Genomic DNA, 25343 nt, shown 5'->3' with positions numbered 1-25343 from the left:
GACTGCTTGCCTTTCCTTGTGGACAAACAGATACGGTTCCATGGAACTGGCGAGGGGGGGGAAGGTTCAGTCCTAGGTCTCTTGCTGCTCTGCAGCAACTCAAGGCTAATTCCCCGCTTGCTACCTTCCTCCATGGCTGGCTCAGAATTTTCCAACAATTGGCCAGATACCACCCCCTAGGTCAGCGATGGCGAACCTTTTAGAGACCGAGTGCCCAAACTGCAACCCAAACCCCACTTATTTATCACCAGGTGCCAGGTGGGGGTGGCCGACTGGGTGGGCGTGGCTGTGGTGGTCATGGCAGACTGGGTGGGTGTGGCCAAGGTGGACGTGGTCACCTCAATGTTGCTCGTGGGGAGGGATGCCTGTGGGGGCCGGGCAGGGTTGGGGGAGATCCAGGGGGTCTCTGGCAGGTGGGGCAGTGGGCAGGAGGCTCGTCCTGCGGGGTGAGGCGAGGCAGGGCAGGGGTGTCATTGTCGCAGGGCAAGGCAAGGCAGGGGCCGGGGTGGCTACTGCCTGACACCATCGGTCCCCGCACACAGAGGCCAGCGAGTGCATGGGGGCTGACAGTGTCCATCAGCAGCCACAGCCTGCCGGCCCCTTGACCGGCGCACTCTGGGGCTCCGCAGCCAGTTGCCAGCAGTTCAGAGAAGCCATCTCTGAGCTGGATGGCCGGCCCACAGCTGAGGAGGCGATGCAATGGGTCGTGCCCAGGAAAAGGAGAGCATGCAAGGCCAGGAGGGATGGGACGGGGGAAGGGAAACCAGCCGTGCCAGGATGCATCCGGCCACATGGGACCTTGGCGAGTTAGTGGTCAGCTGGTTAAGAGTGATGGTTGCCATTTCCGGGGCATGGCATACGTGCCCACAGAGAGGGCTCTGAGTGCCGCCTCTGGCATGCGTGCCATAGGTTCGCCACCACTGCCCTAGGTTGCTAATTTCTGGAGCATTCATCTTCCTCTTCTTTGCCCCTATGCCAGTGGCTGCTAAAATAGTCATGAGAAAAGATTAAAGATAGGTTTAGGGATTTTCCCCTAAGTTAGTATTTTAAAAACTATTTCATTTCATCCTCACAATACTGTATGATGGACCGTATATTAGACTGAGCCAGAAAAGAGAGAGAGAGCGGGAACGGGGGAGGCACTGTGTGATTTCTGTTGTCCTTTTGTTATCTCTGTTCTATAGTGTGAAGGACGAGGATCCTCACCTTTTAATTTTACATTCTATTTTTCAATTGCTAAATAGCGTAGCATCAAAAAAAATGCAAAAATGTTACTGGGTTTGACAGACTTTCATGGTAAGGCTAAGACTAGAATGGGAATAACAACAACAAAAAAAAAAACCTGTCCAGAGTCCATTGGAGTTGACCAGAAAATAAAGTATAAAGTGTAAAGTCATGTCTAAAGTAAAGGAAAAGAATAATAAAGTGTGATGTGTGAAGTAGCAAGTGTGAAGTAAAGTAGTGTGTAGTGAAGTGAAGTAAAAAAGTGAAGTGGAAGCAAAGCAAAGCAAAAAAGTGAAGTGAAATTGTTGTGACAGCAGCCACCAATGAGAACACAACGAGACTTGTAGTTTAGGAGTTGTTTTCCTAACTTGCTCCAAACCCACAATATATGCCAACAAAACCAGGGCAATGGTTCTAGTGAAGGAATGGGTGGACCTGGGCACAGTGGCCCTCTTCCAGGTGGATTTATGGTCCTCTTTAATACTGGATATTTTATTTTTTTTTAAAAAAAACCCATAATTGTATTTCTCCCCTGACTTTGTTAGGATATTCTGTCAACATTTCTGAGCGAGGGACAATGTTTTTAGAGTGGGTGTTCAGGATACATTCTTCCAAACATTATGCTTGGGACATTCAGCTAAAATATTTGCAGTTTCCCGTCTGCAAAATAGAGGAGGTACAAAAACAAGGAAGGAATAGGAACCAAAGGCTGGGTACGTTTCACTGGAGCTTGGCCACCTGGATTCAGATGAACAAGGAGTTCAAAATATCTCCAAAAAAAGGTTTGATTTGGCTGAAAGACCTGAAGAAAAATACCCTGCCGGTCAGCAGTGTGGAGGTAGCATGGATGAAGTAGAGCTTATATTCCATATTTCTGGTGTTATAGTTTCCTGTAATGTATTTTTTTTCCCTGCATTGTGAAACTACAGAGGCTGGGATAGGTACAGTACAGGTAGCCAGAGACTTATGACCACAAATGAACCCCAAATTTTCATTGCAAGGCAAAGCAGTTGTTTTTTATGACCTGTTTTTGCCACAGTTGTTAAACGAATCAATGAAGTTATTAAGTGAATCATGCATTTGTTAAATGAATCTAGCTTCCCCTATTGACTTTGCATGTCTGACGCCGGCTGGGAAGATTAGAAATGGAGCATCCACGATTTCTGGAGGCAAGTTTTTCCACTGGTTAATTGTTCTCACTGTCAGGAAGTTTCTCCTTAGTTCCAGGTTGCTTCTCTCCTTGATTAGTTTCCACCCGTTGTTTCTTGTCCTGCCTTCAGGTGCCTTGGAAAATAGCTTGACTCCCTCTTCTTTGGGGCAGCCCCTGAAATATTGGAAGACTGCTGTCATGTCCCCCATCGTCCTACTCTTCATTAAACTAGACACACCCAATTCTAACAACTGTTCCTTATATGGTGATCACATGATTATGGGACAGTGCAACTATCATACATACATGCAGTTGCTAAGCGCTCAAATTTTGATTACGTGGCTGCAATGGTTGTAAGAGTGAAAAACCATCATAAGTCACTTTTTTCAGTGCTGTTGTATCTTTGAATGGTCACTAAACAAAGAATAGAATAGAATAGAATAGAATAGAATAGAATAGAATAGAATAGAATAGAATAGAATAGAATCTGGAAGGGACCTTGGAGATCTTCTAGTCCAGCCCGCTGCTCAAGCAGGAGAACCTATACAATCTCAGACAAGTGACTGTCTAGTCCAGTGATGGCGAACCTTTTAGAGACCGAGTGCTCAAACTGCAACCCAAAACCCACTTATTTATCGCAAAGTGCCAGGGCTGCATCAGCATTGTGGTGCCCTCAAGGGGGGGGGCAGAGAGACACCTCTGAGTGCCGCCTCAGGCATGCAAAACCCGGGGGCGCAAAAATGGACCACTATGCTGCAAGGCACAAAAATGGCCGCCGCCACACTGCGGGGTGCAGATACAAAGCATTGCACCACGCAAGAACGGGGCAGGGCTAGTGAGTATCTTCTCCTGGACCCCACCAATCAAAATTCTTCATAATTCAATTTCTTTATGAAAATGATGTAATTATGTAAGGCATTGGGTGTAATCTAACTGGAGACTGTGGCACACAGAAGACGGAACATCACACACATTATAGCAATAGCGTTTAGACTTATATACTGCTTCACAGTGCTTTACAGCCATCTCTACGCAATTTACAGACTTGACATTTTGCCACCAACAATCTGGATTCTCATTTTACTGACCTTGGAAGGATGGAAAGCTGAGTCAACCTTCATCTGGTCAGGACTGAACCCCTGGCAGTCCACAAAATGATCCTGCAATCCTGCATTCTAACCACTGCGCCACCACATCATGATGCAAATGCTGTAATTTGCTTCAATCCTGTCCTGGTGAATATGTTATTTCGGAAGTCTGTTATCCCATTTCAAGAGTTTGGGGGAATCTTTTAACATAGAAAAATGTTTATTAGGGCAGCGGTCCCCAACCTTTGCAGCTTGGTGGCCCAGCTGGGTGGGGGAAGAGGAGAACTGGGCTGCGCAAGCAGCGGGCTGGCATGCATGCGCATAGCTCGACTGTGGGCAGCATGGGGGTGCACATGCACATGCGTGTGCGTCAACCCACAGCCTTGTTGCATAGAGGCCATGGTCCAGCAGTAGTCAGTGGCCCGGGGGCCATTTTAAGCATTGCACTCTTTAAAATAAGATAGAATTAAGATAGAATCAAGATCACGTGAAGTGTTAATACCACTTTACAATGCCTTTGTAAGGCCACACTTGGAATACTGCATCCAGTTTTGGTCACCATGATGTAAAAAAGATGCTGAGACTCTAGAAAGAGTACAGAGAAGAGCAACAAAGATGATTAGGGGACTGGAGGCTAAAACATATAAGGAACGGTTGCTGGAATTGGGTATGTCTAGTTTAACGAAGAGAAGGACAAAGGGAGACACGATAGCAGTGTTCCAATATCTCAGGGGCTGCCCCAAAGAAGAGGGAGTCAAGCTATTTTCCAAAGTGCCTGAAGGCAGGACAAGAAGCAACGGATGGAAACTAATCAAGGAGAGAAGCAACCTAGAACTAAGGAGAAACTTCTTGACAGTTAGAACAATTAACCAGTGGAACAACCTGCCTCCAGAAGCAGTGAATGCTCCAACACTGGAGGTTTTTAAGAAGAGACTGGACAGCCATTTATTTGAAATGGTGTGGGGTTTCCTGCCTGAGCAGAGGGTTGGACTCAGTGACCTCCAAGGTCCCTTCCAACTTTATTATTATTATTAAAAATAGTCAGTGGATCATTTCACAATCAAAGTATGAGCTGATATAGGAGATGGCCAAGCTGAACCCGAGGGAGGGTTGAAACGCATCATCAGCCACACAAATCTGAGTCTAGCACTCTTTGAATTCTGTTGACTCTTACCTACCACCAATTTGCTTTGACCGTTAATAGTTTCCATACTTATAGAGAGAAAGCATGGAATAAACTTGTACTCATTTGAACAATCTTGGCTCCTGATTTCTTGTGCCTAACAGCTGCACTTAAAATGGGGCATTTACAAGGTCTTGAATTTATATGATATGAGCTTGACCAGTGGTGGGATTCAGCCGGTTTGCACCACTTCAGCAGAACCGGTAGCTAATTTTTTATAGCCCAGGCCCAGAATGGACTTCCGGAAGCGGCATTCACACAGAGAACCGGTGTTCACATATTGAATCCCACCACTACTTGGGACCTCTGTATTACAGTCCCTCCAAAACCACCATGGGCTTGATATGGATTCAGCGATGATCTGACTTGCTGCCAATACATCTATTTTGGCCCTTAACTTTTGTCCTCCAGGTCTCTGGCATACTTTTCTGCCAAATTTCATTGGGCTCCATACAGAAGAACAACCATTTTGTCCATAAAGTTAATCATTTACATGTGGCAGGACATTCAACAACCTTCTTTAGCTCTCCTGGTTAACATATGATTTGTGACTGACAATTCCAATTATGTGAATAACTCATGATCAAACTTTTTGGAATGACTGTAGTTTTTTTTCCCCTTTTTCAAAACCACAGACCTCTGAGTTCATTGCAAGATCTAATAAGAGAGTTTCCACACATGGAAGTCCAAAACATGTTTCTAGAATTTCTGGATGGAAAATGGAATAGAATAGAAGTTCAGTGCCCAACTTGGATATCCCATTAAACCATAGTTTAGCGTGTGCGAATGAGCAGCCTCGTTTTTTGGGATCATGCTTCTCAATAAGATCATTAGGACGAGATTTAGAGCACTGACATTAGGTCACCATGTTGTCCAATCTCAACAACCTGGAATTATATTCAGTTATGGATCATTTGAAATTTTCCAACCATATGAAACAAGCTTGTTGCATAAGAACCACCATTTATATTAATTACAATGGAATGCTTGCTAGACATGATAAATTCAATTTAGTATCAACCAAAAACATGCAGTAACTTTTTGGTCTAAACTCCTGTCTGTCGTTCAACGTCATGGTGGTGTCATAAACCAAAGTTTGAGGCAGCTAATTCTTTCTTTTTTTTTTGGTAATATTTTATTGATTTTCTAATTTTACAATTAAACCTTTAAAAAGCAGCTTGATGACTGGGTAATCAATGATTCCATAACATACATAAATCTTTAGCACAAATCTCAAGTTACCAGATCAGATATTTCCTCTCTTTTTCTCTCAATATCTACCATCTCATATTGAATTAATATAATTCTTATTGTTATCAACTAAGTAAAACTGTCTTTGGTACATTTATCAATAATTTTGAACTTATACATGTCTTAATTGTGTTTACATTCAATCTTATATATATATATATATATATATATCAACGTCCTGTTGTAGCTTTTTTTCCCCCAGGGTTTAATCTCCCCTCAATATTCAACTTAACATTTGGTATGTTATAATTTCTAAGCTTTAGGTGACTAGAGTTTCTCTTGTCTCAACTTCTACATTTCCCCCTTTTTATAACAAAATCTAATATTCTAAGTATACATCTTATCTATTTGTATATAATTCTATTTTCTAAAAATTATCTTCTTTTTACAGGCAGCTAATTCTTAACATACTAAAGATGCTCATTATTGTAACCCAAATATTTACTTATATGTAACTAAGCATGTTCTGTACAAACTACCTAATTATGCTTTATTTAACAAACCATGGATGTACGTGGTGTGATATTTTGTTCTTGAGAGCGTTGCATTTTAGCTTTTAGCATAAGGTTCATCAAAAATGTCATTCTATGTCAATCTCAGTGGTGGGATTCAAATATGGGAACAACCGGTTCTCTGTGTGGATGCCGCTTCCGGAAGTCCATTCTGGGCCTGGGCAACAAAAAATTAGCTACTGGTTCTGCTGAAATGGTGTGAACCGCCTGAATCCCACCACTGGTCAAGCTCATATCATATAAGTTCAAGACCTTGTAAATACCCCATTCTAAGTGCAGCTGTTAGGCACAAGAAAACAGGAGCCAAGATTGTTCAAATGAGTACAAGTTTATTCTATGCTCTCTACAAGTATGGAAACTATTAACGGTCAAAGCAAATTGATGGTAGGTAAGAGTCAACAGAATTCAAAGAGTGCTAGACTCAGATTTGTGTGGCTCATGATGCGTTTGATCCCTCCCTCGGGCTCAGCTTGGCCATCTCCTATATCAACTCATACTTTGATTTGATCCACTGACTACTTTAAAAGAGTGCAATGCTTAAAATGGCCCTTTTCACAATCCAAACTACAAGTTTGCACTGAAAATGTAGCATTTCACAAAGTTCTAAGCCCAATATTATTCAAAATGAAATATTTTGCCAATATAGTTTGATGTCCTGGATTAGGTCCACATATTGCATCAAGCCATGCTTTGTTTAACCATGATTGAACACTAAGTAAAATAAAACTGACTGGGTTTGCACAACATTTTAAGTCAGAAACTATACTTTATTGAACCATAATTGCTCTGTTCACACATCACACTACACCAGAGATAAGCAGCGTTGGGGAACTAGGTCATACAACCCATGTTCTTAACTGTCTAAGACGGTGCTTCTTCATCTTGGCAACTTTAAAACAGGTGGATGTCGGCTCCCAGAATTCCCCAGCCAGCATGCTGGAGCATTCTGGGAGTTGAAGTCCGCATGTCTTAAAGTTGCCAGGTTTAAGAAACACTGGTCTAAGATGTCATCCAATGAGGTAACATTTTTCACATTGACCAAAAATACTCAGATTGTTTGGTTAGCCAGGAGACTGTAGAGGTGGATGGGAAGGAGAGACCCCTTCCCAAGAGAAAGTGCTCCCAGATGATTCTGTCTCACTGTTTCTCCACTTTCTCAACCTTGACAACTTTAAGATGAGTGGACTTCAGCTCCCAGAATTGCCTAGTCAGTCATGAATTCTGGGAGCTGATGTCCACACAGCTAAAAGTTGAAATGGTTGAGAAACACTGATCTATCTAACACTGGGAAATAGATGAAATTATACTGTCAAACTAAGAAATCTGCTCAAACAACCTTGGGGCAATAAAAGGTGGGTTTCATGCAGCTTGTGTGGTATGGTGTGACCACTCCAAACCAACTAAACTAGGGCTGTCTAACCTGGCAACTTTGAGACCTGTGGACTTCAACTCCCAGCATGGCTGGCTGGGGAATTCTGGGAGTTAAAGTCCACAGGTCTTAAAGTTGCCAAGGTTGAACACCTGTGAACTAACCTTCTTGTGTCTCAATGCCATGTGAAGTGGACTGACCTATACCAATATGTCTTCTCATTGATATAAACACTTTATTATGGATGGACTTAATCCAAGTTAATTTAAACTTCTTCTGTGAAAAACACCTTCAGAAACGGTTATTGTTTCTGTTTTTCGACATCCTTCTTCCTTAATCATATCTGAGGAAAGCTATGGCAAATCTAGACAGCATACTAAAAAGCAGAGACATCACCCTGCCAACAAAAGTGTGTATAGTCAAGGCCATGGTTTTCCAGGTTACAATGTATGGCTGTGAAAGTTGGACCCTAAGAAAGGCTGAGCACCAAAGAATTGAGGCATTTGAACTATGGTGCTGGAGAAGACTCCTGAGAGTCCCCTGGACTGCAAGGCGATCCAACCGGTCAGTCTTGGAGGAGATCAACCCCGGTTGCTCTTTAGAAGGCCAGATCCTGAAGTTGAAACTCAAATACTTTGGTCACCTAATGAGAAGGAAAGACTCACTGGAGAAGAGCTTAATGCTGGGAAAGATGGAGGGCAATAGAAGAAGGGGATGACAGAGAATGAGGTGGCTGGATGGAGTCACTGAAGCAGTAGGTGTGAACTTAAATGGACTCCAGAAGATGATAGAGGGCAGGAAAGCCTGGAAGAACGTCGTCCATGGGGTTGCGATGGGTCAGACACGACTTCGCAACTAACAACAAAAACAAAAGATCCTTTCCCCAGAAGATGGGCAACAGATAGTTATTGAGTGGAGATGGTGGGAAAAATGAAAGAATTCAGAAGTAAGAGGAAGCAAATTAATGTGAAAAATCAGAAAACTTGTGTAAAAATTGTGCAAAACTTAATTCAAGAGTATACATAATACAAATACAAATTAAATAACCTTAAATTATGAGAAGGGAAGACTGTGAACAGAGAAAATAGTAGTTTTCAGATACTTGAAAGATTGTAACAGGAAGATGGTGGGAGTGTGCTCTGTTGTTGCTGAAAGTAGAACAAGAACCAATAGGCTTTACAGAGGGTGATCCAGATTAATCTTGATTATAAGATTCTATAATTGATAAGAGCCTAAATTCTATTCATTTAGTGCAGGAAAATGTACGCTCAGAATGAAAATAATTGATAAGCAAAGGGGATAAGCAACAATGAAAAGCAAAAAAAAAAAAAAGGCAATTAATTCAAATGCAAATGTTTAAGGGAACAAGATTTCATCAGTGAGTGACAAAACAAAATCTTAGTACGCTAGCAATACAACCAGTAGTATCCCAGTGAAAGTCATGGCAAGCAGATGGCATCAAGCTCTTTGATCCGTTTTAAGTCAATGAGGTCAAGTTGAACTTTTCTGACAAAGGACGAAAACGTTCAACTACTACAGGACACGCGAGCGATGTTACCAACAGTTCTATTTTTACTGGCAGCTGAGTGGACCATCAAACAATGAAAGAACTAACACCAAGGAATCCAACTGTTGGGCCAGTTACTGAAAACAGGATATTCAGAGCAAAAGGAGGAGAGGGTTTTCATCACCAAAGGAAAAAGGTAACAGAACAATTTTGGACGGTGGGAAAAAAAAAAAGGAATATATACTGTATATTCTACTGGTCTCTCTCCAAGGTTCCTTCCGACACTGTTATTCTGTTAGGGCAGTGTTTCTCAACCTTGACAATTTTAAGGCATGTGGACTTCAACTCCCAGAATTCCACAGCCAGCAGTGCTGGCTGTGGAATTCTGGGAGTTGAAGTCCACATGCCTTAAAATTGTCAAGGTTGAGAAACACTGTGTTGGAGAAATTCTGTCAGAATCTCCCATCTAGTTATTTATTTTTTAGTTCTATGCAAAGTCTGGACTGTAGAAGAAGTCACAATTGAACACGATAACTTGTTCTTTTAGTACAAATGGAGGGATTCAAAATCTTGCCCACAGTTGAGCCACGTCAATTTCGGAAAGACGTGGTGTCCTCCAGACAGATTAACATTCAATTTCAGAGTCTCTTAACTGGCATCGGAGTTTGGAGTTTCTGAGCCAAAGGTCACGATGAGCCACACACTTTTTTTTCACTCTGTGCTGTTCTGTGACTGCTTTGACACAACCCATATATCCCGTTTTATGTGACGTGTGGGCTTTTAGATGTGACATTGGTGTCATTTTCTTGGAAACAATGTGGGAGAGGATTATCCCCTATAGCCTTTTTTCTGGCATGCTTCCTCTTGACTTGAGTCACACAAGAGGCAGAACTTGAGTGATCTTCAAGAACCTGGTTCTGGTTAGGATGCCGATGACTAGAAGTGGGGACAAGTTTCTCCACCCTTCCCCAGAAAAATCCAGGATAAGGCTATGGTCAACCACTTCCATTTGGAAAACTGCATAGTCATATCTCTGAAATGCTTGATGCAGGAATCAAGCTTGATTCAATGGAGATTGGACCTTCTTTATGTGGAGCTACTCATTAGGGCTTGGTGTGATGTACAAACCAGGTCATCTATGCTTCTTAAGCAAACTATAGATAGCTCTCCAGCTTTTCAGGAGCCCTTCTTTCTTCTACTCACCACTTCTGTGTGTCATTTTTATCTTTCTTTTTCTCCTTGCTCCTCATTCTCCTTCTCTCCTTGCCTTGCCAACTCTGAAGAAGGGGCAGATGGCTCTTGTTAAAAGTTTGAACTGATTCCTTGCCCAGAGCTTTTGACAACAGGCCAAAAACTGCACACAAGGTTGTACCCACTTCCAATTTCAAGAAATCCTCTTGGAAAGTCTAGGAGAATTGGTTTTTGTGGTGGGAAAACTGGACATTCATCTCTAGCACTGGGCTGGAACACGAAATGAATCATGGTTTGTAGAGTGTGCTGTCTACAATGAGAGAGAGAGAGAGAGGGAGGGAAGGGACGGGGGAGAGAAAGAGACACCCAGAGAGAGACAGCGAGAGAGAGAAAGTCCCTGCAGTTTTCTTAGCAAAATTTCAGAAGTGGTTTGCTATTGTCTGCTTCTTAGGGCTGGGAGAGAATGACTGGCCCAAGGACATCCAGTTGGCTTTGTGCTTAAGATAGAACGAGAACTTACGATCTCCCAATTTCTAACCTGGGGCCTTAACTACTACACACCAATGTTTCTGTTTTGGTAGTAACTACAAAAATTAAATTCCATCAGTTAACTTTCAAGGACATAGCTTTCTTTTACTAGTTGCCATCTGAAATCAATCGTTCTAAATAAAATTAACCCAACGGTGCTCCCTCAAGTTACTTTATCAAGTGCTACTCGATCAACAAACCCTATAAATTATGTATACCAGATATGATGTACAGCAGAGAACCCCAACCTTTTGGGCACCAGGGACCGGGTCCGTGGAGAGAGGTTTTTCCGCGGACCGGAGGTTGCGTGGTTTTGTGTGCTGCCTGCATCCAGAGCTTTGGGGCTTTGCTTGTTTGTACAGACCAGTTGCTGGCATGCCGTGGCCCAATATCGGTCCACAGACTGGGGGTTGGGGATCCCTGATGTAGAGGACCATTATGAGTATTGATGCCACTCATATGGGGACCTTACCAGCTGACCTTGGCTGACTTGGAAAAACCAAACAGAGACAGACCTGGTTAGGACTTGGATTAAACCACCAGGAAATCTTACAGCTGTAGGATAGACTTGGACCTTGAAAAAAAATCACCCCAGTAAATGAAAAATGCATGCAAAGTTTTGGCTTTCCCCCTTTATAATCTTTTTTTAAGCCATACACAAGCAATCACTGTTTTGCATCTTGCAATCAAGTTAATAATATAGACAAAATGTTCCAAAGAAGGAATAGAGGCCAGCTACCTAGTTTTCTTATTCAGGATTTACAGTAAATGACTCCCCCCCATTTTTTTTCCAAAGTCTGCCATCTCTACAAATATAAATACATTCATGAACTCCATCCCATGGATTTTGGAAAAAGATACTATAGTTCTGAAAATAAATTCCATATGAAATTTATTGTGGGACAATGGAGCTTGGCATTCAAACCTGTAGGGATGCTTTTTTTGTGTGTGTGCCCCCCCTCCGGTCTAAATGTTCTTTTCTCCTCTTCTGCCTGAAGCATGGCTGGACCCAACCATGAGCACATGGGGGGGGGGGGAGTTAATGATTTTGTGACATGCAAAGGTTTTGCTTTGAGAGAGACTGAAGGAAAAGGGAAGAGGGAGAGAGGAAAATTTTCCAGGGTTAAAAGAGGGAAAAATCGTGGTTTTTTTTTTTTTCTTACAGCTTTTCCTGCTAAATTAGCCAGCTTGCCTTCATGGTGTTTCACTTCTGTTCTTCTCTTCTGCTAGCCCTGCAAATTGAAAAGAAGGTGGGAAAAAACAGTTCTTTTCCTGTTTCTAAAGTTAAGCTGGTGGTGACAGGGAGCAAGGAGAGAAAGAGAAAGGAACTTGTTTATGCTTCTTTTAATATCTCCCTTCTGTTTTACATTTGCAGTCTTTTCAAAAGATACAGTCCTGGCCCTGCCAAGATTCCTAAAGAGATATCCTGAGAAATGTAGACCAGTTTCCCCAACCCAGATTCAAAGAAAACAAATGTCAGGCCAGCTATTGATATGAAATAGTTTAAAAATGAGAAAAAGCTGCCTCAGAGCTAGGTTTACATTAAACTCCATTTCAGCAAGGAAAGGGAAGGGAGCCGCCAAGGAATTTCCCTCAGCTAAGGAAGAAAAAGTACCAGGGCAGGGTGGAAAAGGCTAAAATTACCTGCCAGCGAGGTGTCCCAAAAAATTGGGTCCTAGTCCTTAGCAATCATGGGGCCAGGAGGAAAAGGAATGCAAGGTTACCACGGGTAGTCCTCAACTTAACAACAGTTTGTTTAGTGGCCATTCCAAGTTACAACAGCACTGAAAAAAGTGATTCGTTTACCACTTTATTTATTGCAGCACCCCCGTGGTCATGTAATCAAAAGTCAGACGCTTGGTAACCGACTCGTATTTATGACCGTCGCAGTGTCCCGGGGATTGTTATCTCCTTTTGGGATCTTTTGATAAGCAAAGTCAACAGGGAAGCCGGGTTGACTTAGGATCCGTGTTGCTAATTTAACAACTGCAGCGATCCACTTAAAGACGGTGACAAGAGAGGGCATAAAATGGGGCACAATTCACTTAACTGTCTTCGCTTAGCAACAGAGATGCTGGGCTCAGTTGTGCTTGTAACTAGAGGGTTACCTGTATAAAGTTGACATCCAGGGAGGAAGGGAGACAAAATCGTTTCCATCCAAAACAGTTTTTAAGAGAAGGAAAGCGGGGGATTAGCAAGCAAGTGGGGCATGTCATCCCCAGCCCGGCCACACCCTGCAATTGCTGAGTTAACCCTGCCCAGAGGGTGCCTCCAGGGTGGGACTTGTTCAATGACATCATTGCACATGCTGTCCTACCTAGCATTTCTCCATTTCTTCGTAAAAAAGCCCATGATGGGAAAGTGGTTTCCCTCATATGGATTCAGGATCCTGTGTGAATGGATCACGGCGACCCAGGTCTTGACTTAGGTATAACAATAATAATAATAATAATAATAATAATAATAATAATAATAATAATAATAATAATAATAATAATAATAAGAAGAAGAAGAAGAAGAAGAAGAAGAAGAAGAAGAAGAAGAAGAAGAAGAAGAAGAAGAAGAAGAAGAAGAAGAAGAAGAAGTTGGAAGGGACCTTGGAGGTCATCTAGTCCAATCCCCTGCTCAAGAAGGAAACCCTATACCATTTCAGACAAATGGCTGTCCAGTCTCTTCTTAAAAACTTCCAGGGTTGGAGCATTCACCGCTTCTGGAGGCAGGTGGTTCCACTGGTTAATTGTTCTCACTGTCAGGAAGTTTCTCCTTAGTTTTAGGTTGCTTCTCTCCTTGATTAGTTTCCATCCGTTGCTTCTTGTTCAGCCTTCAGGCGCTTTGGAGAATAACTTGACTCCCTCTTCTTTGGGGCAGCCCCTGAGATATTGGAACACTGCTATCATGTCCCCCCTCGTCTTTCTCTTCCTTAAACTACTAGACATACCCAATTCCAGCAGCCGTTCCTTATATGCTTTAGCCTCCAGTCCCCTAATCATCTTTGTTGCTCTTCTCTGTACTCTTTCCAGAGTCTGATTTTACAGGCATGATTTTACAGGCATGACATTCCCTCTTTCTGCATGCAGTAATAAGCCTTCAAAAACCCGGATGGATTGCTTTCGAAATGTATCCTTCAATTCTCCAATGACCTTTCCAAGGCTGGAGCGACAGGCGGATGCTCTCCCAGGATCCTCTGTTCACGAATATCCTTCCCATTCCCCATTCATTCATTCCCATTTATACCCTGCTTTTTCTTCCAGAGTTCAAATATATAACACTGCTTCCCCCCCCAATAGCAATCACCCTGTGAGATAGCTAGACCAGGGTTTTTCACCCTTGTCAACTTTAAGATGGGTGAACTTCAACTCCCAGAATTCCCCAGAAAGCACACTTTCAGATTGGCAAGGTTAATGTTAGTCTTACCAGGCAGATCAGAGGGGAAACACAACCGGATAAACTAATTATACTTCATTGTAAAGCTACATGAACAGAATTTTGCACATCTGAAAGTACAATTCTCCCCTTGTCCCTTTTACAGCCTGAAAAACTAGGGAAGCCCATTCTGAGTCTCTTGCCTTACCCAGTATCCAGCTGCAGGCTAAGCTCTCTTATCTGACCAGGTAGCAGCTTTTTGCCCAGGGGTAGGCAACCTTGGCTCTTTTATGACTCGTGGACTTCAACTCCCAGAATTCCTGAGCCAGCCATGCTGAGGGGAAAGGGAGAAGTTTCCAAGCTGAGCCGTGCTGGCTCAGGAATTCTGGGAGTTGAAGTCCACGAGTCATGGAGGGGCCACAGTTCCTCCATCCTGGCTGAGGAATTCTGGGAATTGAAGTCCACCAGTCATGAAGGGGCCATATTTCCTCCATGCTGGCTCAGGAATTCTGGGAGTTGAAGTCCACGAGTCATGGAGGGGCCACAGTTCCTCCATCCTGGCTGAGGAATTCTGGGAATTGAAGTCCACCAGTCAAGAAGGGGCCATATTTCCTCCATGCTGGCTCAGGAATTCTGGGAGTTGAAGTCTACGAGTCATAAAAGAGCCAAGGTTGCCTACCCCTGTTTTTGCCCATCTCCCATAGTCTTTCCCACATACCATTCCAATAGCTGACATCTGTGTATCCTCTCCTTTCTATTTACTTATCAGTGTATTGGATTTCATCCAATTACTTTGACTTCACGCACTACCAACAGTAAGTTTATTTACGGTAACTAGCCAATTAAACAAAGCATACACACCTATGCACACAAGCAAGACACTTCAGCGTCATAAAACTTTTTAATTCCCATCCCTGCCCTGCAGACAAAATCCCTTTTATTTTTCATTGTCTACATGCTATATGACTTTCCTTTCACAAATGAGGCATGAGAGATTTAAATATTCAAGCAGCTTAAGAACCCCCAGCTAGATTTTAAGGTGGGTCCCATCCCCATAAATCACACGTGTCAGAACTTCGTTTTAAAATCCAACCATGTTTCCTGAAGCCTTCCTGACCACTGATTTCCTAGTTGGTTCCTTCCCTTTGTTGTTATATGTGGCTCCAAACACTTGGCTTCACACCCTACCGCAATAAAGTAACAATACTACAATTGGGAAATGAGAAAAATATATGCCAGATGAACCAGAAACAGAGTCAATGATCTAAATGCTACTTTAGAAATTTTTGGTTCTTGAATTGTCCTGCAGTTAGAATAACAAAGTAGAAAAATTCAGGAGCATGGGAATCTATAAATATATGAACGGAATTTATTTACAAGTTGAAATATCAACTAGCATATGCAACAGTATCCCCAGGAGAGATCAAAATCTGCAAAGTGGGAGGTGTAACATCTGCCAAGGATGTCACTGCCATGTCTTGTGCCTCTAAGCTGTGGATCAGTTCAGTAGACTTGTCTATATTCTCAACTTTTAGTATCCAGAGGGAAGACAAGTGACAACGCAGATGTCTTAATCTCACAGTGCAAATTAACATCATTTGCCCAATGCTGTCATATGATAATCTATATAATCTCCCCATCGCTTCTTCCAGACATCTCTGTCTTCAGCCATGCTCAAACCAGACAGTGATACTCTAATTTGAACCATGTTGACTATTTACAGATAAGCAATAGATTTGCACAAGCCAGTTTTTCTACCTCCAGCCAAATAACAAGCAGCCGATTGCTTACAGTCACCTACCTCTCCAGAAGCAAATCTTGGTTTAGTAAACTACAACATAGTATTTTGGGTTAGGATGGTAACCAGGCGTAAAGGCAACAAACCCTAATAGCTCTTAATCATGCCTATCCTGGATTACTATTCTGTGATACCCCTAACTAACCAGGCTGGCCAGAAGTTCTCCCTGCAAATTCATCCAAAGGACACGAGACTAGGGACGCTATTTGGCTCGGCCCAGAAAAAGAACATTTTGTGGAACGCTACATTAATAGTACATTAGAAATAAAATGCCATGCCCCGTTTCCCAAAGCAGCAAGACCCAAGCTTCTCCCATTATCCAGAATCACTGCTAGCAAGCCCTCAGTGGGGTTCCCTATTTACAAATGCTGAAAGATTTTGGTTCTGAAGAGCAAGCAAGCCAGCCAAGGACATAATGAAAAGACACGCACCTTCACAGCTGGGCCACCACTGTTCCTCCACCTCCCAACCCAACGGATGAGTGGCTTTTTGCAGGAGAATAGAAAACATGAACCCTCCATACAAATAAATAAAATCCCATTAGAAGAGAGACTCCACCCTCTTGAATCAGCTCAGCTGCTCCCCTTTTCCTGCCCTTGTTTTGCCCTTTAAGGATGATTGACAAGCCTAGATTTAAATGAGGATTTTGTGGGTTTAAAGCATGTGACCCATTTTCCCCCTTGTTTTCTTCATTAACCTCTTTTTTTTATCAAAATCCAGCCCAGGGTTTTCTCCTCTCTAACATTTTTCTTTCTTTTTTTTTTCCTGGACTTTTTCACTCCTTTCCCAGTGGGATCCACGTTCCAGCTTTACCCTTTTGCGTACGTTGACAACTACTTTGAAATCCCTGAAGGGTCCCATCGCCAGCTTTGCTTCAAATGGAAGATCAGCACCAGCTGAAAGGTGAATTTGAAAAGACTGCCCTGAGCCCGATTCACAATTTTTTTTATACCCCATCCGTTCCAAGTAGTCCTCGACTTACAATCATTCATTTAGTGACCATTTGACGTTGCATTACTGTAAAAAGTCCTCACACGTATGACCATTGCAGCATCCCCAGAGTCATGTGATCAAAGTTTGGATGCTCCACAACTGACATGTATTTACAACCGTTGCAGCATCCAGGGATCATGTGATCACCATCTGCAACCTTCCCAACCAACTGGATTTGCTTAACAGCCATGGGAAGAAGGTGGTAAAATTGGATGGGGCCCAACAGCCACCTTGCTTAACAACAGAAATGCTGTCCCAATCGTGTAAGTTGAGGACTACTTGTATAATGGAAATTATGAATCATGAGGTCTCCATCTCTTTTTATGCATCTCGGATTAAACCTTTTGTGTGAACACAACCAACTCTCGTTTACCAGCAAACACAGAGAGTTTAACACAATGTGCGACCCGGGTCAGTGCTTTTAATTTGGTGGACAGAGAGCAAAATGTCTCCAGATTTTTTTGTTCGGGAACATATGGCTTCCATCTGCATGGCACTTATTGGCCTAACAGAATTAACACACAATGCTATGTTCACAGAATAGGTTTAAACTGGCTCATCAATTAAAACACGCTTTAGGTTTGCACCAGGTATGGATTCGTACAAACCCCACCTCCATCAAACAACACAAAAAACATATTTGACCTAACCAAGATTGAATCTGATCACATTCAGCTTATTATTCGAATGCAGACACTGGTTTTAACTGACTTGGCTAAGCGTGTTGTAAGACTCCAGTCTTGAATTTTTTTCTACTTAAAAATGAAGCAATGGTGAACCCTACTATTTGCAGAAGGAAAACCTGGGAGCCCAATTCTGAATCCATAGAGAATTTTTTAGGATTTGATTAATGGTTTGGTGCTACTTGTACAAACAAGTTAAATAATATCCAGTTCCTATAGGATAGTCTATGGGAGCTTTTCCAGACAAAAATGATTCCCTGGCAACTATACAACCCAGTTTTTTTTTTTTTTTAATGTTAAGACGGTGCTTGGAAAACTTCTACTCTTACACAATTGCTTTTCAAAGAACCATTCTCCAAACCCAAGTCTTTTTAAGATTCACCAGAAATAAAAGAAAAAAATATGATTTTGAATGGAGATCCCTTTGGCAGTCTCTTTTGCTCACCGCCCTTAATATCACTCCCTTTACAATTAAGTGGAAGAATTCTAGCTGCGAATAGATATGAACTCAAATCAAATTCTTGGTATCAGATATAAATAGCAAACTTGCAAACACAAATGAGGGGGAAAAAATAGCTTCCCCTACATTCCTTGAAAACACAGGAGTTACAGCGGAAACTTGACAGACCTTTCAGCAGCCATAGACTCAGCCCTCTGCAAACATACTGAGGATAGGGTGTAATTCTTTCCGTACACTTAGAATAAATTCCAGACACGTGTCTAACAAAGTTCAAAACGCCACGGGACATTTGAACAAAAGCAACAGATGGGACACAGAACGGCCATGGTGGTGGGGGGGAGGCGGATCAAATATTTCCTAGCAAAACAGACAAATGAAGGCCCCACTCAATCAGGTCATGGACTAGCCCAAAGGAAAATGAAGACAATATGCAGAAGCCTGATTACATGCTAGAGCTGAACTCTTCAAACTGTGTTTTGTAAGAATTCAATGGGGTTTGGTAACAGAACCCCCCCCCAAAAAAGTTCACTCAAATGCAACTGATTTTCTATCACAAGAGCCTTGGCTGTTGATCAGGGATTCTGGCATTTTTATTTAGGTCAACAGGTTAGTACTGCTTTATAAAGCCTTGGTAGGACCACACTTGGAATACGGCATCTAGTTTTGGTCATCACAAGAATAAAAAAGAGATGTTGAGACTCTGGAAAGAGTGAAGAGCAACAAAGATGATTAGGGGACTGGAGGCTAAAACATATGAACAATGGTTGCAGGAATTGGCTTTGTGTAGTCTAGTGAAAAGAAGGACTATGTCTGAGCATGCACAGTCTTATTGCGCTGAGATAACCAAGAAGTAAATATAGTATACAGTGGTCTATATTAAATGGTGGTTTATATTATACTATCTACAATATACACTAGGAACAAAATACATACACGTGGTAATGCAGCAAACTCCAACACACAACAATTACAGCAGGAAACAGACGAGAGAGAACACAGCAGCAAAAGGCTTCCCTTTTATACTTAGGCTCTTAAAGGGATACATACACATTGCTGAGTCATTCCTATCATTGCATTATTCACCTTACATTACATCAACTGGTTAGCCTTTAAATCATTATCCTGACAGACTAGGATTGACATAATAGCAGTGTTCCAATATTTGAGGGGCTCCTATAAAAAAGAGGGGGTTGACCAAAGACCTGAGAGCAGGGCAAGATGCAATGGATGTACATTACCCAAGAGAGATCTAACCTAGAACTAAGGAGAAATTTCCTGACAGTGAGAGCAATCAACCAATGGAATGGCTTGCCTTCAGAAGTTGTGGGTGCTCCATCACTGGAGGCTTTTAAAAAAAGACTGGACAGCCATTTGTCTGAAATGGTGCTTGATCATGGGGTTGGACTAGAAGACCTTCAAAGTCCCTTCCAACTCTGGTATTCTGTTCTGTTCGTAGAGCTGATGCAGCCTGGAAAAGTTTGAAAGCCCTTGAGTTAAAGCAGTGTGTATAATAAGCACAGACAACTTCTACTTTTCCAAAGCTGACGAAAGCGCAGTCACTGATTCACCTCTGCTAGAAAGGCAGGAAATCCAATTTTCAACTTGTACTAACAAGCTTGTTTTACTGAAAATACGTTTGAAAAAAAAACAAAAACGGAAAACTAGCGCTACTGTTATTTAGCGACTTTCCAGCATCTCTGCCACACAGGGCTTTAAGGGAACACACAAGCTGCTCACCTCAGCATAAAACTTTGGGGTTCTCAAACTGAAGGTGGGGGTCCCCCAGGGGATCATAGGCAACTTCAAGAGAGGTCACACCCTCCACCCCAGGACAAACCAGACAAACCAGTATGCAAGTGGACTGAAAGCTCTCTCGAAATTTGCCCCGGGCTTTGATCCCTGCTTTGAAACCACGAGTTTGATCATGCAAAGTTGGAGCAGGTTTTGACCGCATTTCCGCTTTGCCTGGGCGGTTGGAAGAAGATATCCACTAATAGACCAATTTTCTGTTCTTCCAGGCACTTGAGCTTCCAGAAGACTGGGAGACCAGCACTGAGAAGTAACCCAAGTGGGAACATTTGCAACGATCACCTATGGCACTCAGCCAAATGCCTTCCAACCCCAACTTTAAGAATCAACTTAAGTCAGCGGTTCTCAGCCTGTGGGTCGGGACCCCATTTGGGGTCGAACGACTATTTCACGGGGGTCGCCAAACGACGCAGTCCGCCATTTTCCCCCCCTTTTCCTTAGCTGTGCTACTCCCTTTTATTCTATTGGCTTTTGAAAGCCAATAGAATAGACTCTCTTGAATAGAGTCTAACTCTATTGGCTTTCAAAAGCCAATGGGAATTGTCCAGGATGTCTCTGCCTGCTGAGCCCGCCAAAAGTCCCATTTTGCAAACAGTGCTGCAAGTTGTCTGCAGCGAAGGCGAGCTGTCTGGAAGTTTCCACCCCTCCCTACTGAGCAACTACTAAAAATGTAAGTAAAAGAGGGCCAGGAGTGGGAGGTGGGAGGCTGGTGGGCGCAGGGAGGGTTGCTGGCGCACGTGGGACCCGGCAGATGCCTTACCTCCCTTGGGCTGGGCCAGCTGGTGGCCCAGCCAGTGGTTGGCCTGTGTCGTCTCTGCCGCTTGCCAGCTACGCCTCAGCCAGCGCAGGGGGCAGCACCACGCATGCGCGGCGCTCCTGGGCAGGGAAAGTCCTCGACTTACGACTGGTTGGGTAGTCCTCGACTTACGACCAGTTGGGTAGTCCTCGACTTACGACCGGTTGGGGGGTGCAGCATTAAAAAGGTTGAAACTACTGACTTAAGTGATGATTCTTCCTACCAGCAGGTGACATGGGTTGGAGAGCAAACCAAAGTTAGGGGAATCTAACAATCATGGCTCTTCAAATGTACAGTCAGGAGCAATCCCTGTTCTCATTACAGAGACAGATCAGAGCTCTGCTATCAGGGCATCACAGATTATTTTTCAACCTGTTTCAAGAGTGAAGGAATACACAACAATGCAACCATGACTTAGATTTACAACAGGAAAGATGTAAAGTTTATCACCACTATAAGAACTTGAGGTGGAGGGGGTGGGGCTGGTTTCACCATCCTTAAATGATGTGGTGGAATGTAGTCTGGATTCCCAGGAGGAAGGAACTGCATTTCTGAGAGTAAAGAGGCAACACGTGAAGTATCAATACCACTTTACAATGCCTTGGTAAGGCCACACTTGGAATACTGCATCCAGTTTGGGTCACCATAATGTAAAAAAGATGCTGAGACTCTAGAAAGAGTACAGAGAAGAGCAACAAAGAGGATCAGGGGACTGGAGGCTAAAGCATATAAGGAACGGCTGCTGGCATTGGGTATGTCTAGTTTAAGGAAGAGAAGGACGAGGGGGGACATGATAGCAGTGTTCCAATATCTCAGGGGCTGCCACAAAGAAGAGGGAGTCAAGCTATTCTCCAAAGCGCCTGAAGGCAGGACAAGAAGCAACGGATAGAAACTGATCAAGGAGAGAAGCAACCTAGAACTAAGGAGAAACTTCCTGACAGTTAGAACAATTAACCAGTGGAACAACCTGCCTCCAGAAGCGGTGAATGCTCCAACACTGAAAGTTTTTAAGAAGAGACTGGACAGCCATTTGTCCAAAATGGTATCGGGTTTCCTGCCTGAGCAAGGGGTTGGACTAGATGACCTCCAAGGTCTCTTCCAACTTTATTATTATTATTATTATTATTATTATTATTATTATTATTATTATTACTACTACTACTACTACTACTATTACTATTATAAAACTTAGTTTGGTTGGAAAAAAAAGAGTTAAGATGGCTCCCCCCTAGACATTCTCATAATATATAGCTAAATGATGCAAATAGTTGCTTTAGTTTGCCAAGATTTCTATAGGTGAGGAGCAATAAAAGAAACTGCTCAGAAGTAAGGGATCCTTGTTGCTCTCTGAGCTTAGTTCTTGGAGCTCAGAGAATCCCAAGGATTCCTCATTTCAACCCTGAGCTATGAATATTCACCTCTGTCATGCTCAGAGGCAATTCCATGTGGCTTTCTGCTTGGCCTGCTAATATTTTTACAAAACCACTTCTGCTCCATGTAGAATATCTTTTGATGTCTTTCCTCACAATGCTTACATATGTAATCAGAGGTGGAGGCTGTGGGAGCTGGTATATCTTGTATGCTTTGCTTGACATGTAAAACTAATTTCTCCCCTTATTGGGAAATACTTGGTTGGCCCCGTCAGTTTTTTTCCCCATTAAAAGAAAAAAACACTCTTACAACATTTCCAAAACGTGATAGCATTTTGCACCTCTGTTAAAAGGTGTTAAAAATAATCCATGCAGAGGTAAGACAGGTATTATCTCAGAAACTGTCTTATGTAGTCTGTTTTTTTTCTCTCAAATAAGTCTGGCCTTCGTTAAGTTGCTTGTTTTGAGTTGTATGTTAGCTTTTGGTCTACGCCTAAGTAGCAAATATATAACATTAATATGGCTGTGAGGATTTATACCCATCTGTTCCAAGACCATTATTTTTAGCAATATAATTATAATTAGTTGCCTTTGGGGTTATCTTTTCCGCAGTTTTTTTTTAAATAAAAGATGGAACAAATATTGAAGCAGAATTCAAATATTTCGGCACCTGTATAGGAGTTAGTGTTGGAATGGAAAATCCACACCGATTTTCTGAGAAAGTCTGGAGAGACAAGTGCCAGAAGAAACCAATATTCAGTTGACAGATCTTTCCTGAAAAATTAGTATGGATTTTTGTTCCTGATGTTTAGTTTTCCACGGCTGTTCCTCTGCAGGAAGCATCATCATGAGCAAAAACATTGCTGCTAGAACGGTTATGAATTGAGCCAGCCTGGGTGAAAAAAGCTGCTATGTATACTTGGAGCTAACTGCCGCTGCTAACTCTGGCGTTAAGCTTAGGAAATTGTCTTGCTGTTTAAATGAAAGAGTAAGGGGAAACTTTCTGAAATGACTGAAGGTTGAGATCATTTTCTTAGGAAGACCCTGAACACCAGCTGTGAATTAGTAAAATAAAATCAGGTTTCAGAGAAACCAGATAAATGCCAAGCTTGGGAAAGAGATGTTTGCGTAGAAGAGAATGCAGCTAATGGATTGACCACAACCAGACACTGCCCTAGAAATTGGTGTCATCTGGAAGAGGTAAAGACATGTTATGAGGAACTCAGCAATTTTTTTTCACAAGGAAGGCATGTCCAGTCAAAAGGGTGATTCTGACGGTACACTGAAGTTCTGCCAACAGCCTTTTTCATGGTCGCGTCACGGCCACCATTTTAACTTATTTTCCCATACAGGTAGTCCTCGGCTTACGACCACAATTGAGCCCAAAATTTCTGTTGCCAAGCAAGACTGTTGTTAAGTGAGTTCTGGTCAAGCCTTTCTTGCCACAACTGTTCACAACTGTGCTAAGTGCAACCCTCTGCCGAGAACTATGGCTGCTGTGTGGTCTGCCTACCTCCAGTTGCCATATCAATACAAACCTGTTCAGTTATTGAAGTTTTATAGTTGGGAGATTTTTTTCCCCAACGCCTGCTTTGATGAAAGAATCCTCCCACCCAGTCCCAGCCATTGCCCATACAATGCCATCCATGGATGTTAGGAATCTTTGCGTGCAAGAATTAATCACATCGGATTCTCAGTTCTTTAGCCCTGTCTGCTTTGCATGTTTCTGGTGATTCATGGTACCTATGGGTGAAAACTCTCCCACGTTTTACATCAATATGCAGCTTGAAAGTCTCAGCCAAGCTAGTCTCCTACTCACCATTCAAGGCAGAAATATCTCATGACCATGCTTCCAATTTGTTCTGCAATTAAACAACACAAGTTAATCTGTCTTAAAAAATCCCAAATTCCCGGAGGCCATAGTCTTCTCGTGGCTGTTAAGAGTTTACAGTTTCTAAAACACTGAAATAATAATAATAGAATTATTCCCTTGTATTTTTTTTCATCTTACCAATAGAAGAGAATATTTATAACTCATGGATAAATTGTGAGGTCCTTGGTGCTCTTATGTTTTTTTTTTTTGCAGACATTTCATTATCCAACTTGGTAACATCATCAGCTCATCAACCAAGCTCACAGAGCACTAAGGACCTTCTTTGGGCTTTTGAGATACTGTCAAGTAGAAACCCAAGACAGAGTCATGAATTGCTGTTCATTTTTTAACGATGCAACCATCATACGTAAACTCAGAAATTGTCACCATGCTTTTAGCCAAACTCTGATAACAATTGCCCAAGGGCTAAATGAGAATGTGCATTAGGAAATTTGCTACCCAATTTCTTCAGAAGACTCCAGCATTTTTGAAAGTGCAGTTTCTTGACCAAATCAAAGAATGTCTACTTCATCCAGCTGTGCATCTAATGATGAAAATATTCAAACAAGTGGCAGTAACCGTAGAGAAAAACTGGGCTGTTAAAATATGGGCTGTTTCAACCAATGAAAAGACATTTTTAGATTATTTCAACTTTTCCACATTAGGAAAATCTGTTCATGCTTAGAAAAAAAAACCTATGGGAAATGTTGGAAAGTTAAAATACAGTGCTATATTTACAAAAACAAAATGACCTTGAAGATAATTCCTCTCCCTATAAAATAGAGTAGATGGAAATTAACTGCCTGCCACCATCACTACATTCAAAACTAACCTAAAGTGATTGACCCATGTTCAAGGTAAACTATTGGAGAAGAGGAAGGAAATGGAATTGGGCCTTCCTTCAGTGGAAGATGTTTATTCTGCTTCTGTATATTATCTGGGAATAAATCTCTTTCCAACACTAGAGAATAAAAGGAGTTCAGGGTTGAACTGTTGAGTTGTTTGACTTGGTTGGGTTGATTATGTTACTCTTAGACTGATAATAAACATTTGCAAGAAAACAACCAAGTTCAGGGAACACCAAGGACCCAATAAATCCCAATGGACTCAGAGTAGAGATCAGATTCTTCTATTAATAACTGTTCTTTAATGAAGAGAAGGACGAGGGGGTCATGATAGCAGTCTTCCAATATCT

General features: G+C 42.3%; 1 protein-coding gene across 7 annotated transcripts in view; it reads right to left on the bottom strand.

The window, feature by feature from the left end:
• The window catches only part of COL8A2 (collagen type VIII alpha 2 chain), a 157430-nt gene that overhangs the window by 62402 nt on the left and 69685 nt on the right, over nt 1–25343 (bottom strand). For 2 of the 7 annotated variants that reach the window (XM_039353340.1, XM_039353336.1), the window contains exon 1: nt 16596–17201. The exons of 3 other annotated variants lie outside the window; for them this stretch is intronic. The gene's annotated coding sequence lies outside the window, so the exon portion shown is untranslated. Of the gene's footprint in view, nt 1–3462; nt 3519–12166; nt 12212–16595; nt 17202–25343 lie in introns of those variants that run through there. 2 more of the 7 variants (XM_039353341.1, XM_039353338.1) reach the window with 2 other exon arrangements.

Source organism: Crotalus tigris, unplaced genomic scaffold (genome assembly GCF_016545835.1).
Source record: "Crotalus tigris isolate CLP2741 ecotype Arizona unplaced genomic scaffold, ASM1654583v1 scf7180000018517.1768243, whole genome shotgun sequence".
Classification (NCBI taxonomy): domain Eukaryota; kingdom Metazoa; phylum Chordata; class Lepidosauria; order Squamata; family Viperidae; genus Crotalus; species Crotalus tigris.
Note: the sequence above shows the minus strand (reverse complement) of the source record. Positions and strands in the feature narration are given on the sequence as shown.